The sequence below is a fragment of the Desmodus rotundus genome, chromosome 4, assembly GCF_022682495.2.
Source record: "Desmodus rotundus isolate HL8 chromosome 4, HLdesRot8A.1, whole genome shotgun sequence".
Lineage (NCBI taxonomy): Eukaryota > Metazoa > Chordata > Mammalia > Chiroptera > Phyllostomidae > Desmodus > Desmodus rotundus.
In genome coordinates this window covers 3,699,026-3,716,533 of record NC_071390.1, presented here as the reverse complement: position 1 = coordinate 3,716,533, position 17,508 = coordinate 3,699,026, and the positions used below count along the sequence as shown (strand labels likewise).

The 17,508-nt window shown below is 53.4% G+C and overlaps 1 protein-coding gene across 1 annotated transcript in view; it reads right to left on the bottom strand.

Moving 5' to 3' along the window:
• C4H10orf90 (chromosome 4 C10orf90 homolog) overlaps window positions 1-17,508 on the bottom strand; it is a 145,069-nt gene that overhangs the window by 45,967 nt on the left and 81,594 nt on the right.

Here is a 17,508-nt window from a genome sequence, read left to right as displayed (position 1 = left end):
AATTTTTCAAAAGCCTGCAAAGAATGGCGCCCCAGTTGCTGGTGCTGGTGAGAAAGACGGAATTCAAGACAGTCGTCTTCTAAATCAACTTTCATCAACTCGTCAAAAGCGTTTTTCAGATCCAATTTAAAACATTTTATGGGGAATTATGGGTTATTGTATTTTCAAGTCTGGAGGATTCACCAAGGGACGAGGACACGGCTCAAGGGAAATTCAAGGGCCACCACTGACCCATCCAAAGCCTGTTGATGTCTCATCTCGTCCATGGGTGACGGCAGAGCCCCCTCAGCTCTGACCCAGACATGGGGCTGTGCCCCCACCAACGGTTATGACCGTTAATGAGCAGGACCGAGGCAGCACACCTGTTACTGAGTGACAGACGGCCATTGAGACGATGCATAGAGCCACTTTCCGTGAAATGCACACAGAGGACCCGGGAGGCTTCGCGATCTCTGTGTGGAATCAGTGTGTGACGGTGGCAGACGGGACTCCCCAGCTCTGCAGTCACCCGGGCCGGGGGGCCAGCTGGGCCACGCACACCCAAGGATGCATCCTCACCCTGGGTCTCTTCATTCGCCAAATGGGGACCCGAGTCCCGCCCAGCCTGGCGTCCATGCACCGAGGGTCACGTATGTGAAGTACGCGGGCTGCGGTGAGATGTGGGTGGGGTTCACACGTGATAAATGCACCCGGTTATGACTGTTAATGAGCAGGACCGAGGCAGTGCCCCACCCGCCTCGGGCCTAGATGGTCCCTCTCCCTAGATGGGCACCGGCGGTCACTGGAGGCAGACCAGGAAGTCCCAGGGTCTCCAGCTACTTGTGGCTTTGGGCAAGCTACTCAGCATCCCTTGGTTTCGGGCTGAGAGACAGAGACCAACACAGCGCCAACCTCCTGGAGTTCCCGGAAGGGATGAAGTGACGCGACCAGCCCTTAGCACAGTGCCCAGGAGGCGACAGCGCCGTCCTTGCCAGCAGAGAGGAGGGAGACCACCGTGATCCACAGGGAGGGGCTGCACGTGAGCGTCCTACAGCTGCTGTGACAAAGGCCCACACCCGTAGGACACTGCCCTGTGACAACCGTTCTCCAGTCAGTCTCCCCAGGGGACCGCGATCCTCAGAGAGGTCCTGTCCATCCCCCCTGCGCCTGGCGGCGTGCCTGGCTGACTGAGCGTGCTGGCCAACTGCTGACGTCATGAGCACACCATTCTACGTGTCGATAAGAAGTCACATCTGTGGGGAAAAATAGAACATACCTTCCTCAGGCTGTTTGGTCGGATCCCACTGGCGCTTCAGAAACATTTTACTCAGTCAAAGGTCTTTTAAGACGAGGTCATGTCAGCTAAAGGAGAGAAAAATCGGCCACAGTTTCACATGTAAACCCCCTCGGAACACTGAGGCTCCCACCTTCCACCCGGAGCCAAAGAACCTCAAAGTGTTCTCCCCCCTGCGATGATGTCACCCGCACGTTGACATGGCAACCAGGTCACGGGGAGGGGGTCTGCCTTGGTGCCCTTTCTCATCAGCAGGGACAGAAATCATCCTTTTGACGACTATGACGGAGGCGCCTTTGACAAGTAAAAGACGTTGGCGGGTCCGTCACTTCAAAGTTTTCTGCAGAGCGCAGTTCGAGGTGACGAAGAGCCGGTTCACGTCCTGTCCCGCCCGCACTGGACACACATGTCTCCTCTTTCTCCCCAACCTCTCAGTCCTTGCTGAGCCCTCCACCTGGTTTGAGGGTGCCGGTTCTCTTGCCAAGAAGCATTTTTCCTGTGCGTTTTCTGGAGTATGAAAATGCATCCCGATGACATCACAACGTCAGTTTGTCTAACCTACTCTCGATAAACGGTGCCGCCTTCTGCAAGCCGGTCCACCCAGGAAACGGGGCCCTGTGGCAGTCGGCTCGCCCTGCGAGCGCCACCAGACCAGCGGGTTTTCATTCAGTTTATAAAACCCCCCGACAGTGAGTTATAACGCACACTGCTCGATAATTTATACCCAAACGTGTTGGAGGGAGCTTATAACGAACACCACAGATAAAACCCGGTGAAACTGTGAGTTTGTTTTTTTTTTTTGAAAAGCAGCAAGTAATGAACTGGAGAAGTCATTCAACCGTGAAGCCGAGCCACAGATGGCGCTGGCAGAGATGGATCGCAGCGTAAGGTGAGCCTGCGGCGGCCACGGCCAGGCGCGTGTGCGACCGCCTGTAGGACGCCTTGCCCTTCAGGTGCGAGGCACCGGTTCCTGAGGACGGGGCTCCATCTCCCCAGGTTGTAGAACAGGGGTCATTGTGTACCTGGGCAGGCAGTTTCGTAAACCCTGGGCTGACGCGGATGTCACCGGAGAACCCCGAGGTGGCCCCTGTCACTACAGCATGGACTGCCAGGACTGATGTGCTGCGTGCTGATGGCCAGGCAGACGTTGCGTGTGAGTGGCATCTCTAACACAGACGCCCCACAGAGCAGGCACTGTGGCTACCCCACTTTGCAGGTGAGGCAGTTGAGCTCCACGTCCGCAGCCTGCCCAGGGTCGCCCGTCCCTGGTGAGCCCGAGCCGAGGGTTCGAGGTACCGACAACCCCTCTACACACAGAAAAGGGGGTGAGGGGCGGAGGCTGCAGAGCCTGGCACAGTCGTGAAGCTTTCGGAAGCTGATGGAGTGGCTGGGGCTCTGGCATCAGGGCCAGGCTGACAGCCGGTGCCGCCACATTCCAGGGCGCAGACCTGGAAGGAGCCTCTGCTCGCTCCTTGGTCCGAGAGGCGCCCTGACAGGCTGGGACTGGGAAGCAAGGTCAATACAGGTTTTTGAGGGTGTCACACAGGGCCCGTCACACAACGGGCCCTGAAAGTAGGCTAGGTATTATTAGCCACCGTTTTACCTGTAACTTTCGCCTCTCTCAGAAAATTGCAGTGTGTGATAGAGACGTTTTACAGGCCTGTCCACTAGTTCTGTAGCCACCTGGGTTCTCGCTGATTTCTGAAATGCCTGGAAACTGAGTGTCCGGCTGTGGCCCCCAGGTCTGCCTGTCACGGGGGTGGAGCAGGGGTCTCCCTGGAGGACAGGTGAGACCCCTGGATGCACGGTCTGTGCAACCAAATGTAACCTTGCATATGTGTAAATGCTGGTGCCCGGCCTGTGCACACGGTGTCAACATGGTCACGTCACGGCCCAGCTCAGCTCCCACTGACGGAGCACCTGACGTCTTCACGGACCTGAGCTCGGTGCTGGGGTAACAGAGACGAAGACGGCACAGGGGACCTCGTCGGGAAGTGAGACTCAAGGTGGATTTGACCATTTCCTCCGATGGCTATCTTTTTCTTAATTGTGGTAAAACCTACACCATGAAATGGCCCATCGTAACCATGTCTACACGTCTAGTTCGGGGTGAAGTGCACTCACACTGTTGTGGGACCACCACCCCCATCCACGCCACTTTTCCTCCTTGTGAAACCGAAGCTCTGCACCCATCACACAATACCTGCCCCGCCCCCGCCCGGCCAGGCCCCTGCCATTCTACTTCCTGCCCCTCAGGGCGGCCCACCCTGGGGACCTCACGGACCTGCAGTCACAGTGCTTGTCCTTTTGTGACTGGCTCCTTCACTCAGGTAATGTCCTCGCGTTTCGTTTCGTCTGTGCCGGAGCCCGTGTTGGAACTTCCTTCCTTCCTAAAGCTGAGCAGTACTCTCCTGCGTACAACCACGCGCCGTTCTTCCGTTCACCTGCTGGCGGCCGCTTGGGTGGCGACCACCTGTTGGCCGCTGGGAGCCATGCTGCCGTGAACGTGGCTGTGCAGAGATCTCTGAGTCCCTGCTCTGAATTCTTGGCCTTTCTCCGAGCGGTCTGATCTTGGTCTTATTTAGTATTTTCTCAGCACACACGAGAGTCCTTTTTGGGAGAGGTAGGTCAGGCAGAGAGAGACACATGGGTAATTTTAGTAAACTGTTCAAAGTCATCTTTAAAAAGTTACCCACATGCATGGTGGAGAGGGAGCAAGTGGGTCTTGTTTTCTGTCCTGGACAGAGATCAGCAGTTACGCACAGGTGGCCTCTGTCACGTACCCCCCAACACCTCCAAGGTGGGCTTCAATGAGCAAGGGAGAAAATGTGCCTCCCTGCTCAGAGAAACACTCCCCAGGCTGGGAGCGGCCCGGGCCGGAGACAACCAAGGCCTCGGTGGGAGGAACAAGAGCTCCTCTGGGCTCCCGGTGATAAGCAGCCTTGCGAAGCGGAGGGCCTGGGCCTGGGCAGCAAGCAAGTGGTGACAGAGGCAGAAAGAGAATGCCTTCTCCTTTCTTTTGGCCCTAAAAGGGACGCAGTGCAATATGGCAGAAGGGACCAGATGGGCAGCAAGGACACGGAGCTCCATTCCCTCCTGCCCACTCGGCTGTGAGCGTGAGCAGGCCAGCCTGCCTCAGGGACTCAGCTTCCATGGCCGTGGCTTGGAGTGTGGGGCCGGCACAGCCTCAGGGCATCTCCAGCTCTGCCCTCAGGCCAGTTCTGTGACAGCTGGACAGTGAGGCGCTGGGAGCACGGCGCGGGGGGTGGGGGGGTGGTCTGCGTGCGAGGTGGCAACCTCCGCATCTGGCTTGCGTCTTTCCCAAAGTGGAGCGTGGCCACATTCACAGCATTATACACTCTCACATCAAACTCACGGACCCAGAATCTGGGTTCCCATGAACTGAAAGTCAAGGAGTGGTGTGATTTCAGATGTGACCTTTGCGGGCCCCTACTACCAGCAATGGTGACCAGAAAGAGACCCCACCCCCAGTGTTCCCTCTAGATAGGATCCAGGCGGCCACATGGTCCTGCTCACTGGACTCAGGACCTGGGCAGCTTCCGGCAGGACGAGAGAGGATGAACTGCTTGCTTTCCACCCAGGGCTAGACAACCGCCGCCACATGGGGAAGGAACACGGGGCATCTGGGAGTCCCGTCCCGCCTGCTGCAAGCCACATGCTCCAGGAAGACCAAGCAAAGCTATCAGATCATCTCGGGGCTCCTTATACAAACAAACCATGCAAATATTTTCATTAGATGTCAGCACGAATTTCCTCTCCCCACGAGGAGCAATGTGATGACTCTCGGGCCGCTGTTGCCGGACCAGATCCGAGAGCCCAGCGTTCCAGGGGCAGCCCGGCTCAGCTCGGGTGCTCACTGTGCTGTGGCCCTCGCTCCTTCTTGGAGGACAAACTGGCATTTCCAGGCAGTTAGCAGAGGCTGCTCTTCTCTCCTGTTATGTTTCTTGTTTTGTGCAGTTTTGTTGTTTTTGTTACTTAATGGAGCAAAGACCCAAGCACTCCAGGGTCCCTAGCTGGCCCTGGCTCTGAGCAGGCTCGTGAGGATCCAAGGCTGCCTTAAATATTCGCTCATCCACACCTGCCACCTCACAAAAAGATGAAACATTGGTTCAGAGGGGGCAGGGCTTACAGGCGGCTCAGCCACACCACCGAGACCCCGAGCTCCGGTGCTCAGTCGGGTTTCTCTTCTGACCACACGGTGCCTAGCGGGGCTGAGTTGCTCTCTCTCTCTCTCTCTCTCTGCAGTTGATTTTTTTTTTAAAACAATAGCTTTATTGAGATACAATTCCTTTACCATAAAGTTTACCTTTTAAAGTATATAATTCAACAGTTTCTGTATATTCACAAAGTTGTGCTACCTTCGCCTCTAGTTCCAGAACCTGCTGTCACGCCCCCAAGAAGCCCCACACCCATGACCCTCCATCACCTCTTGGCCCCCGGCCCCCGAAGCCACTAATGCGTTCTGGATTCGCCCATTCTGGACACTTCCCCTAAATGCAGCCAGACACCGTGCGGGCTTTCTTGTGAGCATCCCGTCTTCAGGGTTCGTCCACGTCGCCGTGCGCATCGGAATTCCGTTTCTTCCCACGGCCGACAGCACTCACTGTGTGCGCATTCATGCGGTGCGGGCCGACCGCACAGGGCGCGCCCGTCGCTCGGCTGGTGGGCACTTGGGTTGTGTGTGCCCTGCGGCTCTCGTGCACGGCGCTGCTGTGAGCATCAGTGCACAAGGTTTTGTGTGGTCGTAGGTCTTCCTCCTCACGTGCGCACACCCAGAGCAAGACTGCTGGGCCACGGGGTAACTCCGCTTTCTGAGGAACTGCCAGACTGCTTCCCGCCACAGCCACGCCGTTTTCCACGCCCACCAGCAGTGTATGAGACCCCATCCTCACCTGTCGCTGCCCAGCTATTTCATTACGGACTCCTGGCGGGGACGGCGCAGCGTGTCAGCAAGGTTCTGACCTGCGTTTCCCTGAACACCCACGGTGCCGTCTGTGTTTTCATGCGCTCATCGGCCATGTGCATATCTTCCTTGGAGAAATGTCTATCCAGATCTCCTACTCATCTTAAAATTGGGTTATTTGTCTTTCTATAGAAGCTCTAGAAATACATCTGCTTAATAATGTCTCCCGTGCCCCACCCCCACGAATTAAAGGAACGGCGATGGTTCTCGGACTCGCCGGTAAAGGCGGCAGTCGTGTCTGTGTGCCTTCCTTCGGTGACAGTGGCATGACTGTGGCAGAGGCTAAGAGAAGGCTCTTTGGTGTCCGTGCACGCATGGACTTGAATCTAGCTGGACCCCTTATAAAGGCTGTGACTTTGACAAGTCACTTACCTTCTCCATGCCTCAGTTTCCCCATTTGTAAGACTGGGTCATGCTAGTTCATGGGATGTTCGGAGAGCTAATAGAGAAGACACACAGAAAATCTTTAGCTTGTGGCCTGGCATATAGTAAGCACCCAATAACATCTTTTCTTTTTTTAAAAGTAACCAGCACACATTTTTATAGCACCAGCCACGGGCTGGCCACGAGCTAGACACCAAAGTCACAGCAATGAGCAAAATAAACAGAAAACCTCTGCCCTCATGGAGCTGGCATGCAGCTTCCCAGTCTAGCAAAAGTTCGTGGTGCTAGTTATTATAATTCGACAGTTTTACTCTTGATTGCAAAATAAGCACAGCACATCAGAAACCAGAAACTAGAATGACAAGATAAAAGAAGTTTCACTAATGAACTTGACCTTTAGAGAGGGAGATGAAGCAGGAGCTTCAGTAATTACAGCTCCCCAGCCTGGACTGTGCACTTACACAGCAGGGCAGGCACCGGAGGACCCCCGGGCGTCGGGGATGCGGCAAGAGGGGCAAGTGGCACAAGTGGCACGTCCAGGTGTCCCGGCAAAGAGGAGCAACAGCGACAGATCTGAGAGGGGGCTGGAGCCCAAGAACAGATGAGTGAAACAGAAACTAAGATAAAGAAGCAAATGAGAAGGTGCCTGGGAAGAAAGAGCAGAAGAGCTGGCTTCTGCTGCTTGAAAAACAGGGCCAGCAGGACTGGGAGGGGCTGGACAGGGACCTGCGTGAAATGAAAACAGCTGGCCTCAGGAGCTGAGCTGCAGACAGGAGCAGGACCCACGTGGGCACGTGGAACTGTTGCTGCTGGATGGGGAGGAGCCAGCCAGCAGTTCTGCAGCGGAAATACAGGGCCGACCAGTTCCGGGGTGGGGGTGGGGGTGCAGTCAATAAAATCATTGAGTGAAAAACACATACCAACAGCCATTATGGGGAATGAAAGAGGTGTTACCTCCTCCACAGAGCATGTAAACGTGAAAAGGACAAATAAGGAAATATTATACATTTTATGTGAATAAATGCAACAACATAGAAAAAAAAGGTCCAAGTTGCTTTAGAAATACAAAATCGACATAAGATGAAAGAGAAAATCTTGTCCGATTGCTGTTAAAGGAATGAACTTGTTGATGAACCTGCTCACACAGAAAACTCCAGGCCCAGGTGGTCTCATGGGAGACAGGGGCATACGAGTCTGCAACAGAACAAACCATCCATCTGGAAGAAAATCAAACCTTACAGGGAGCCTGCAGGCATATCTGGGAAAGAAAAATTCTATCACAAACTTAGGGGAGAAATAATGGCAAGACTACAAAACTCTTGAGAGAGAAGCGGCGGCCAGCAAAAGGTGAGCAGCAAAACCAGACGTGACGTGAGAAAAACCAAGGAAGAAAGAAGGAAAATGGCAGATCAATATCGCTTATGAACAGAGACCAGTACTTCCCAGCTTGGGGAGATTTGGGCCCGCTCGGGACAAGTGGCAATGTGCAGAGAAGCTGGGTTGTCACGACTTGGTGTGGGGAAGGGGCACCACCGGCAGCTACCGTGGGAGGTCCAGGATGCTGTGAAACATCCGCCCATCGGTGACGTCCCGGATGGCTCTCGTGGGAGAATCACCCGACTGCGCACCGCGCTGAGGCTGAGAAACCCTAGCGCAGACACAAGCATCCTCAACAAGAGATTCGACGCGGAATGCGACGCTACGCAAACGGGATCGGTTTGTCCTGAGCTGGGAGGGTCTGTCCCAGGACTGAGGCTGAACAATGGGATACTCAGCGTGGGGGGGGGGGGGGGTACCATGAGACACCATTTACAAAAACTTGTTTGGGACAAACACAGACCTAAACCTGAAATTAAACATATAACGCTTTTAGAAGAAAACACTGCAGAATATCTTTGTGAATTAGGAGTAGGCAAAGTTTCCTTAGGCAGCAAGTAATAACCATAAGGAAAAAAAGATAAATTGGACGTCATCCCGGTGAAAAACTTCTGCTCGTGAGGATTAGTTGTTTAGAAACACGAAAGGGCAGGCACAGCCTGCTATACAATATCTGCAAATGCGTTTAAGGTGTATGAGGAAGGCTACAACTACGTAACAAAAAGACAAACAACCCAACATGAAGCGGAATTACCAAATACTCAGCTACCCTCTTCAGGCTGAAAATGGCCCATAATTGCCGGGTTGCCAGTGAAACACGGACAGTTCACCCCGCATCCGGGACACCAAGCTCCGAGGTCATAAGCCAGGCCTGGAGCTGGGGCCGACTTCCCCCTCTCTGCCCTGAGCCTACAGGCTTCCCAGGCTGTCAGGTTCCCTTCTTCTCATCCATCCCAGCCATGGCTCTGTGTGCCTGCAGTGGGTAACTTCCCGATCCTTGGGTGGTCCTGGTGCTCAGTGGGTGAGCTGCCTCCTTGCAAATGCCACCTTCCGAGAGGCCACAGAGGCTGGCTCTGAGGTCCCCGTCCCAGTAGCTGCCATCACAATTTCATCTTGGTCCCATCCCCGGCACCTGCTTGGCCCCAGGAACTCAGGGGAGACAGCCCCCTTTTGCTCTCTGAGTTTTGGCCCGGAGGCTTTCCTGGGCTTGATCAAAGTGGGGTCACCCTGGATGGACCCCCAGTAAGTGGGGTCAAGACTCAGATGATGAGTGAGCAAGGAAAAAGTGTTTTCTTTAAAAAAATAGCCTGCTGCTATGTGGCTAAGCCTCTCGTAATGCAGCAGGGCTCACAGCCACGGACTGCCGGCTCTCGCTCAGCATCATGGGTGGTATTCACAGGGCACTTCTGTCTTACCACTTAGGGCTCGGCTCCAACCATTTCCCCTGCAGGCCTTTGCCCGGAAGAAGCAAACCAGTACTGCTTCCAGAGCACTTTCCTGTCTGTATCGTGGTCAATTGTTGCCCCCACCCCCGGGCTTTACCTCCTCACTGCCTGACCTGGTGCTGGGGGGCGAAGCAATGAGGAAGGAACTTGGGCATTGGAGGACCTGACACTGACTTTGACTTTGGCCAAGTTAGCCTCTCAGAGCCTGTGTCCCAGCCATGCACCAGCAGGCAGCCCATACCCGCTTGGTGCAGGGCTTTCTGCAGGGAGAGCTCCCAGACCAGTGTCTGACACATGGCAGAAGTGAAGACATGGCAGTCGCCAAGAAGTCTAAGAGCTAATTAAATGTGAACCGGGCTGAATGACAAGTGCTGGCTCTCCAGGGATGTCCAGGTGGCATCGTTCCTTGGGGTCAGGACACATGAGAGCTGGAGCCAGACTGGACCAGAGTCCCCCAGGTGTACCTGCACAGACTGGGGGTAGGGACAGGGGACGCCCAGATCCCCTGTGAGAGGTGGCATCTGCCGTGTCCCCTCCCCTTTCCTCTGCTTGAAGCTTCAGCCACAGGGTCGCCCTCGCACTGGGGCATTCCCTTCCTGCCCGACTACGTCAGCTTCCCGAGAGAGCCACCCGCAACACACACCCACGGTGCGCGTCCCATTGCACGGAGCCCCCATCCCCCGGAGACTTCGGGGCTACCTGCGTGTGCAGACCCCAGGCAGGGGTGTCCGCCCAGAGTCTGTGCCTCCAACGTGGGCCTCAGAACCCCTGCTTTTGGTGCCCAAACCAGTGCTCTGGTCTTGTCCCTTCAGAGTTTCTGGACACCCCTCTCTGCATTTCATTCTTCAGCATCCCATCTGCCCTCCTGCCCCCGGACCCCTCTTACAGTTGAAAGGTGGCCCTCGGTTTCCCCAAGCCTCTCAGTCTTTGAGATCTGGCTGGAAGGTGACCTGTTGCACACAGGCTATTGTGTGGGGGGTACTGGTCCCCTCCTTCCATGGGGGCATCGTTGGTGTTGTAAACCGAGGTCCAAGGTGCACACCCAGCTCTCTCCGCATGTCCAGGGGACTGCTGTCCTGCGTCTCTTTTGCTCCCGGGGGAAAAAAAGGCGATAATGCCACGGGCCCACAGGACCCTCATCTTTCTACTGAGGGAGTCAAGTGCCTCGAACACACTCCAGGTTTGGCTGTTGCCGCTGTTTTAATTCAGGCAATGGACAGAAACGGGAGCAGCGGGTGGACCCGGAAACTCTGGGTAGGCTTCCAGTTGCTCTGTCCCCACAGCCTGGGGACACAGTGCCGACTTTCAGTGCCCCGGCCGGGTCTGCCTGTGCCTGTTTCCCATGGCAAGTCTCTGTGGAAGTCACAGTCACCTCCATGGACACCTTCCTTCCCCCGTGAACAAACACAGGCCACGCCCACCTTGCTGGGAAGGGGCCAAAGCCGGGTGGCTCGATCGGAGGGTCTGAGACCACGCGGCTGCGAACAGATGCTTACTGCCCCTCCAGCCCCAGGAAACTGAAAGAGACCCCCGAATGTATCACTGTACTCATAGCAGGTTCCTGCTACAAGACTGGAAGGCACCGTGCTGTGCTTGGAGGCCGGGACTGAAGGGCACCACCTGAAATTCCTGAGGGTGGAGGAGCTACACAGTGAGGAGAGTGCATGAACTCCAAACCCACAGCGGCAGGGATTTTCGTTGTGTGTGCACAGAGTAAGAAAAATAATTGTTTTTCCACATGCCTTTAATCTGTCTTGAATCTCCCCATTAGGAATAAATGTGGAACGCACATGGCCACCTTACGCGGGCCACAGAGACGCCGTCTGCTGCCGCTGCCCGACTCTGCCCGGCCTTCCCCTCAGAACACCCTCATTAGGGAACCAGCGCCAACAGCAGCGAGCCCTGGACCCTGTATGAAGCGCGGCTCTCCTTGAACTTCCAACACGCCGAGTAAGCACAGTAGCAATGTGTTCTTTTCTCTCCACGGAGTTCTCTGGATGCTCAAGAAATCGTACGGCCTGGCAGAGAAATTGCTGTCTCTTTCATCTGGAGGTAATTCTCCAGGTTTTGATCGATTATTGAAAACTGTGAAACAGATAATCTTTATTGAAGGTTGGCATGGATTGAACGGTGTTCCCTCCACCTCCAAATTCATCACTTGCAACCCTAAACCCCGTCCCTCAGAATGGGACCTCATTCAGAGACAGGGCCTTCACAGAGGCCATCAACTTAAAATGAGATCAGCAGGGTGGGGTATTCTTACAGAACGGGGGCATGTGGACACAGGTACCCACAAAGGGAGAACGCCATGCGAACCTGAAGGCAGAGATGGTGAACGCTTCTACAAGCCAAGGAACCCCAAAGATTGCCAGCAAATCCCCACGTCCCGGGGGAGAAGCATGGACCAGGTTTGGTCTCCTAGCCTCACAGGGGGCCAACCCTGCCAGCACCCTGACCGTGGACTCCTGGCCTCCAGAGCTGAGAGAGGAAATGTCTGTGTTTAAGCCCCCAGTGTGTGCTACGTTGTTTCGGAGGCCTTAGGAAATAAATGTTAATGTTTCATTTATATTACAGTTAATCCACGTGCCATCACTGTAAAAGGCAGGTCATCTCCCCTCTCATTGAGCTCCCCAGCTGCCACACATGTGACCGACTGTATTGAACATACAGGGAGGTTGTAGCTTAGGCAAGTGAAGCCACCCGTCCGCCTCCCCACAGCCCCCAGATGAAGGAGCTGGAATGCTCCGAAGCCCACGTTCTTAACCCCCTGGCATTCCAGTGTCTTCTAGATGCGCCTTCCTGGGCCCCACCGCGGGTGTCTCCTCCAAAACGACAACAGCGATGCTAACCAGGCCGGGGCCCCTGTGCGGCCAAGGCCTCCAACCTCTGTAACTTGTGGATGGGAGGCACGGGGCCATCTGAGCTGAAGCCAGGGACTGTGCCTCTGCTGCAGAAAGCTGAGCCCGGAGCAAAGTCAGCTTTGAAGTTTATTAAACCTCGTGTCTCTAGGGCCATGGGGAGAAAGCCTGCAGCCTCTCTTGGAGCTGAGCAAGGCAGCATGGGGAGGGGGGAGGAGGCAGGGACGGCAGGGGACGATTGCACCCTGATGGCACAGCAGGCATTTCGGAAGTGCTGTCCATGACGTTCGGAACAGTGAGCAACTCCCACCGCAGTCTGCTAATATTAGTGCCTGTAGCAGGAAAAGCAAAACTGTGACGGGAGTCAGAACCACGCTAGCGCTCCGTTCTGCGACAGAGGAGCCCAGAAAATCATGGGCAGGTGAAGGTGAGCTCACACCACAAGCAAGGTCACCCCAGCTGGAAAACAGCACAGCTGGGTGGGGTGGTCTCTGCAGCGCCACTTTATGGAGGCCGGGGGTGGGGGTCACACCAAGGAAGCCCCTCCATCTGCGACATTATTCACAGGCGAGATCGGAAGGATTCATGCCTGTCAGTGACTTGTCTATTCACACAGACCTTCAGCCAAACTGCTGTAGAAATAAATTCATTCCATGAATACAGTGTAAATGAAATCACCTGATACAAAATCTGATACAAGAAAATGTTTAACGAAGCAAAAGAAGTATGATGCTTATTTAGTGACTTCATAAAAATGGGCAAAACTTCAAAGATCAGTATATTTGGAAGAGCCTGTAGGTTAAATTTTTCCAGTGCACACTAACTAGACATGTTACATGACTTCTGAATTTTTTGAAATTTTGTGTAAATAATGAGACTTCTTGTGACAAACAGAAAATGCCGAACGACGCCACCCTAGAAGCTGGGAGCAAAGCGAGCTTTCCTGAGACCGCGGGGCGTGCGCAGCCGGCAGAGCGTGACTGAGCAGCACGTCGGGGCGGGAGAGACGAAACTCCATTGTTTCAGATAACAGGACTGTGTCCACCTCTGACCGCAGGGCGAGGGGCTAAGCTGAGAACTATTCGGACGGCAGGGAGGGCTCATTTACCACAATCGAAAGCACTCACCGAGAACCAGTGCCTTTCACCAAGAGCAGCGTGAAACAGTTCGAAAACATCAGAAGAATGAAGTTAACAAAGGCAAGAAAAGTACAGTACACCCAGGAGCACACCTCGCATGAAAGAGTCGAGATCTATGGTGAGAAAGTTGTAAACTTGGACTGGAGGGAACGGAAGAAAAGCTGAGGGTGTGGGGAGGCCTGCTGTGTTTCTGGACAAAACACACTGAAATTATAAAGTCGTTTCTGCCCAAATTAATTTACAAATTGCATATTTAATGAAAACTGACTGTAGATAAAGTAAAAGGTTGTCCATCTGAGCCATGAACACACGAGGAAGAGAGACCACCCAAGACGATTTTGACGGTGCGCCACGGAGGGCTGCTGCCGTATTGCCCAGCAGACTTGCTCCACTCAGTTACGACGCGCGGTCTCGGCAAAGGAAAAGATGGGTAGGCCTGTGGAATGTGACGGAGAGTAGGGTACCCTTGCGGGTTTGGGGTTCTGAAAGGGCCACTTCAAATCAAAGGGAATAGAACAGCATATAGAATTGGTAATTCATTTGAGGATAAAATGATGTTATGGTCCATGTTTAAAGCCACACAAAACTAAACTGAAAATGAGGTAAAGGTATAAACATAAAACAGTGAAATTAAAAAAAAATAATAGGCTATTTTTTATAATATTGAAAGTCTCCTTAAAGAAGACAAACATCCAGACACCGTAAAAGAGTAACGACTGGACTGTAAAATAACGAGCAACTCACATGACAAGTGTTATCACACAGCAAGTCATGAAATTAGAAGACCAGCCACAGCCTGGAAGGAAACACTAAAGGACTAGTGCCCGGCTACAAAAGTAACTCGTCACTATATTAATTAAAAAAAAACGGAAGAGTGAGTGAATGACTTGAGCACGGGCTTCATAGAAAACCGAATGCAATGGGATCACACACATTGAAAGATGCTGGAGCTCTTTAGCAATTAGGAAAATACAAGTTAAAAAACAATGTTTGAATAAAATAAGTTAAAACAATAGCTTGTGTATCAAAGGATATTGTTAAGAAAGTGAAAAGACTACCTGTGGAATGGGAGGAGATATCTGCAAACCCTATCTCCGATAAGGGTCTAAAATCCAGAATATATAAAGAACTCTTCCATCCCAACAACAAAAGACAAGCGACCCAATTTAAAAATGGGCAAAGGGCTTGAATGGACATTTCCCCAAAGAAGCCGAACAAACTGCCAACAAGCGCAAGAGAAGATGCTCAACATTATCAGTCGTTGAAGAAATGCAAATCAAAACCACAATGAGATACCACTTCCTACCCACCGGGATGATTCTGATTAAATCAAAGGCAAAACAAACGAGAAACAAAATAGCGAGTGACGGCTGAGATATGGGGAAGGGCAGCTCTCTCACGTCGCCGGGGGGATGTAAAACGGTACAACTGCTGTGGAAAACAACCCGGTAGCTCCTCGGACAGTTAGACGCGGAACTACCTACCACGTGACCACATCATCTTACATACACATCACAGAGAACTGAAAGCAGTACTCGGACAAATACTCAGTACACAACTGTTCACATCAGCACTATGCACAAAAGCCCACCGGCCAAGACAACCCAAGTATCCATCAGGGAATGAACGGATGAACAAACTGCGGCACGTCGATACAATGGAGCGATACTCAGCCACAGAAAGGCATGAGTGCTGACACCTGCTACAACTTCTCAAAACATCCTGCTACGTAAAAGCAGCCAGACACAAAGGCCATTTTTGTGACTCCCCTTCCATGACAGGTCCAGACTAGGTAACTCCACCTATTTTGGTAAATCCGCTGAAGAGAAACCGATTAGTGGTTGCTAGGGGTGGGGGGAGGGGAGACTAGGAGGCGACTGCCTAATGGGCACGGGGCTTTGTTTTGGGGGGACAGAAATGCTGTGGAACTAGACGCAGTGGGGGCTGCACAACGCCGAGTGTGCAACATGCTGCTGAACTGTCTGTCTACTTTCAAATGGCTGGATTTTGTGTCCTGTGAGTTTCACCTCGTTTAAAATCAACAAGGAGACACCTCATCTTTCCCTCAGTTTGGCGCGCGCGCACACACACACACACACACACACCTATAAAAAATCCAGAGTCAGGACATGGGAGTGCGGGTCCAGAGTCTGGCCACCCTCCTGGCTCAAATGCAAACGGGTACAGCACCCTGGGATGGAAATTTGGCAACATCTACAAAATTTAAGACACTCACCCTTTACCACACGTCAGTTTCACTCACAGGATTCAATTCTACATGTGCTCCAAGACAGACACATGTGCATGCTCCCTGGGGCTTTGCTGGTTTAGGAAAAAATAGATAAAAATAAAAATCTGGCAAATGGGTGCTGTTAGTTGTGAGAGCCTGGAAGAAGGAACTGAGGGCCCACTGCTCTCTAACTGCCCTCGACCACCCCTTAAGCTGCCCCTAAATTACGCACATGTGATGTACGCAAACACCACTGCACAGCACTAAAAATGGAAAATTACATCATTCTCATTAGAGTGTATACTATGTCATTCCATAATATGGTGTAGTGGATGTTCGATCACTCATGTGCGACACCCCTAGACACACTTCAACACGTCTGTCCAGGCACACGCCTTGCCGGCCCTGCGTGGTGACGAATTCTCAGGCGCCCTCCCTGACCGTGGTCCTTTCCCCCAGGAGTTGGGGTACCACACACACATGCTCACAGGGTCCCTGAGAGGAAGGCACGATGAGTTTCTTCCGATAAAGTGCCCACGCGGCTCCAGGGACATCTTCAATGGGCAGCGAACGTGGGATATTATCAGGTGCTCACAGGGCTGACACCCTGGAAGGGGATGTGGGTCACTCATGGACGATGTTACCTAACCCCATGTGACGAGGGCTGTGGAAGCAGTGGGTGAGGGCGCAGTGTGGGGGAGAGGCCCACCGCACAGGAGGTACCCCCCTCCCCCGCTCTCAGTCCACAGGGAAGCCACCTCTCGCCCCACCCCCGCTTCCCTGCTCCGGGCACAGCTCTGGCTGAGACCCACGCTGCAGTGCTCTCCCCGCATGGAGGTGAGGCGCTCCATCCCTTCGTGCCTGTGCCACCTACCGCTAGCACAACTTTAAGGCTCCTGTGTTTGTTCTCTGCAAAATAAACTGTTGGGAAGAAAAATCGATTTTCATTAGCAGTGCCATTACTTTCAAGAAAATCCCTTTTCAGACGAAAGTGTCGAGAACACTCTGACAGCTGATGTCGATTTGACCTTCCCTAAAGGACAGAGTGTGCTAGGACCCGGGGCTGTCATCTCCCCTCAGCTGTCGGCCGGGTCCCAGATGCCCTGGTGACAGAAGTCTGCTGTGCAAGCGGAAAGCAGGCTGGGAGGGGTTGGGCAAGCAGAGAGCCCACTGCACCTCACCATCCCCCACACCAGGGTGGGTGCCTCTCCGTTCAGCGGACTGAAGCACAGGTCCGGGTGCCAGACCTCCTGGTCTTTTAAATGAGCTCCATGCCGGATATTTATTTGAAATCTTCCAAATTTTTAAAATATTGTCAACTAATTCACAGTACACAACAACTTGTCAGGGCCCAACCAAATACTGCTGTGGGATGCACCAGGCCCAAGGGCCCCGGTGGGTGACTTCTGAGATGCACGCTTGCCTTTGGAGGTTTGAAACTGTCCATCCAGAGGTGCTCATGGACCAGGGCTGAGGAGGTCGGAGGAAACACACCTATATTCCTCAGGTCTGGTGAAGCCCATTCGGGGATGCAGTCCGCTTCCCATCCCCAGCCTGTCAATCATCTGCCTCCAGCTGTGGCCACACCCCCGGCTCCACACCACTCTGCCTGCTGAGGGGTCAGCGTTTGAAATGACACGTGGCTGCACAGTGCTTCCCATACCACTCAGTGGACAAAAATAAATCACAGGACACTTTCCCCACCGGGCACAGAACGTGAGAGTTTTGTTTTTCCTCCCACGGGGAGGGTCAACAGAGTGGGTGACATTTGGCATCTCCTCTTGTGGCTCTTTTACAGAAAGATTACCTTAAATGAAA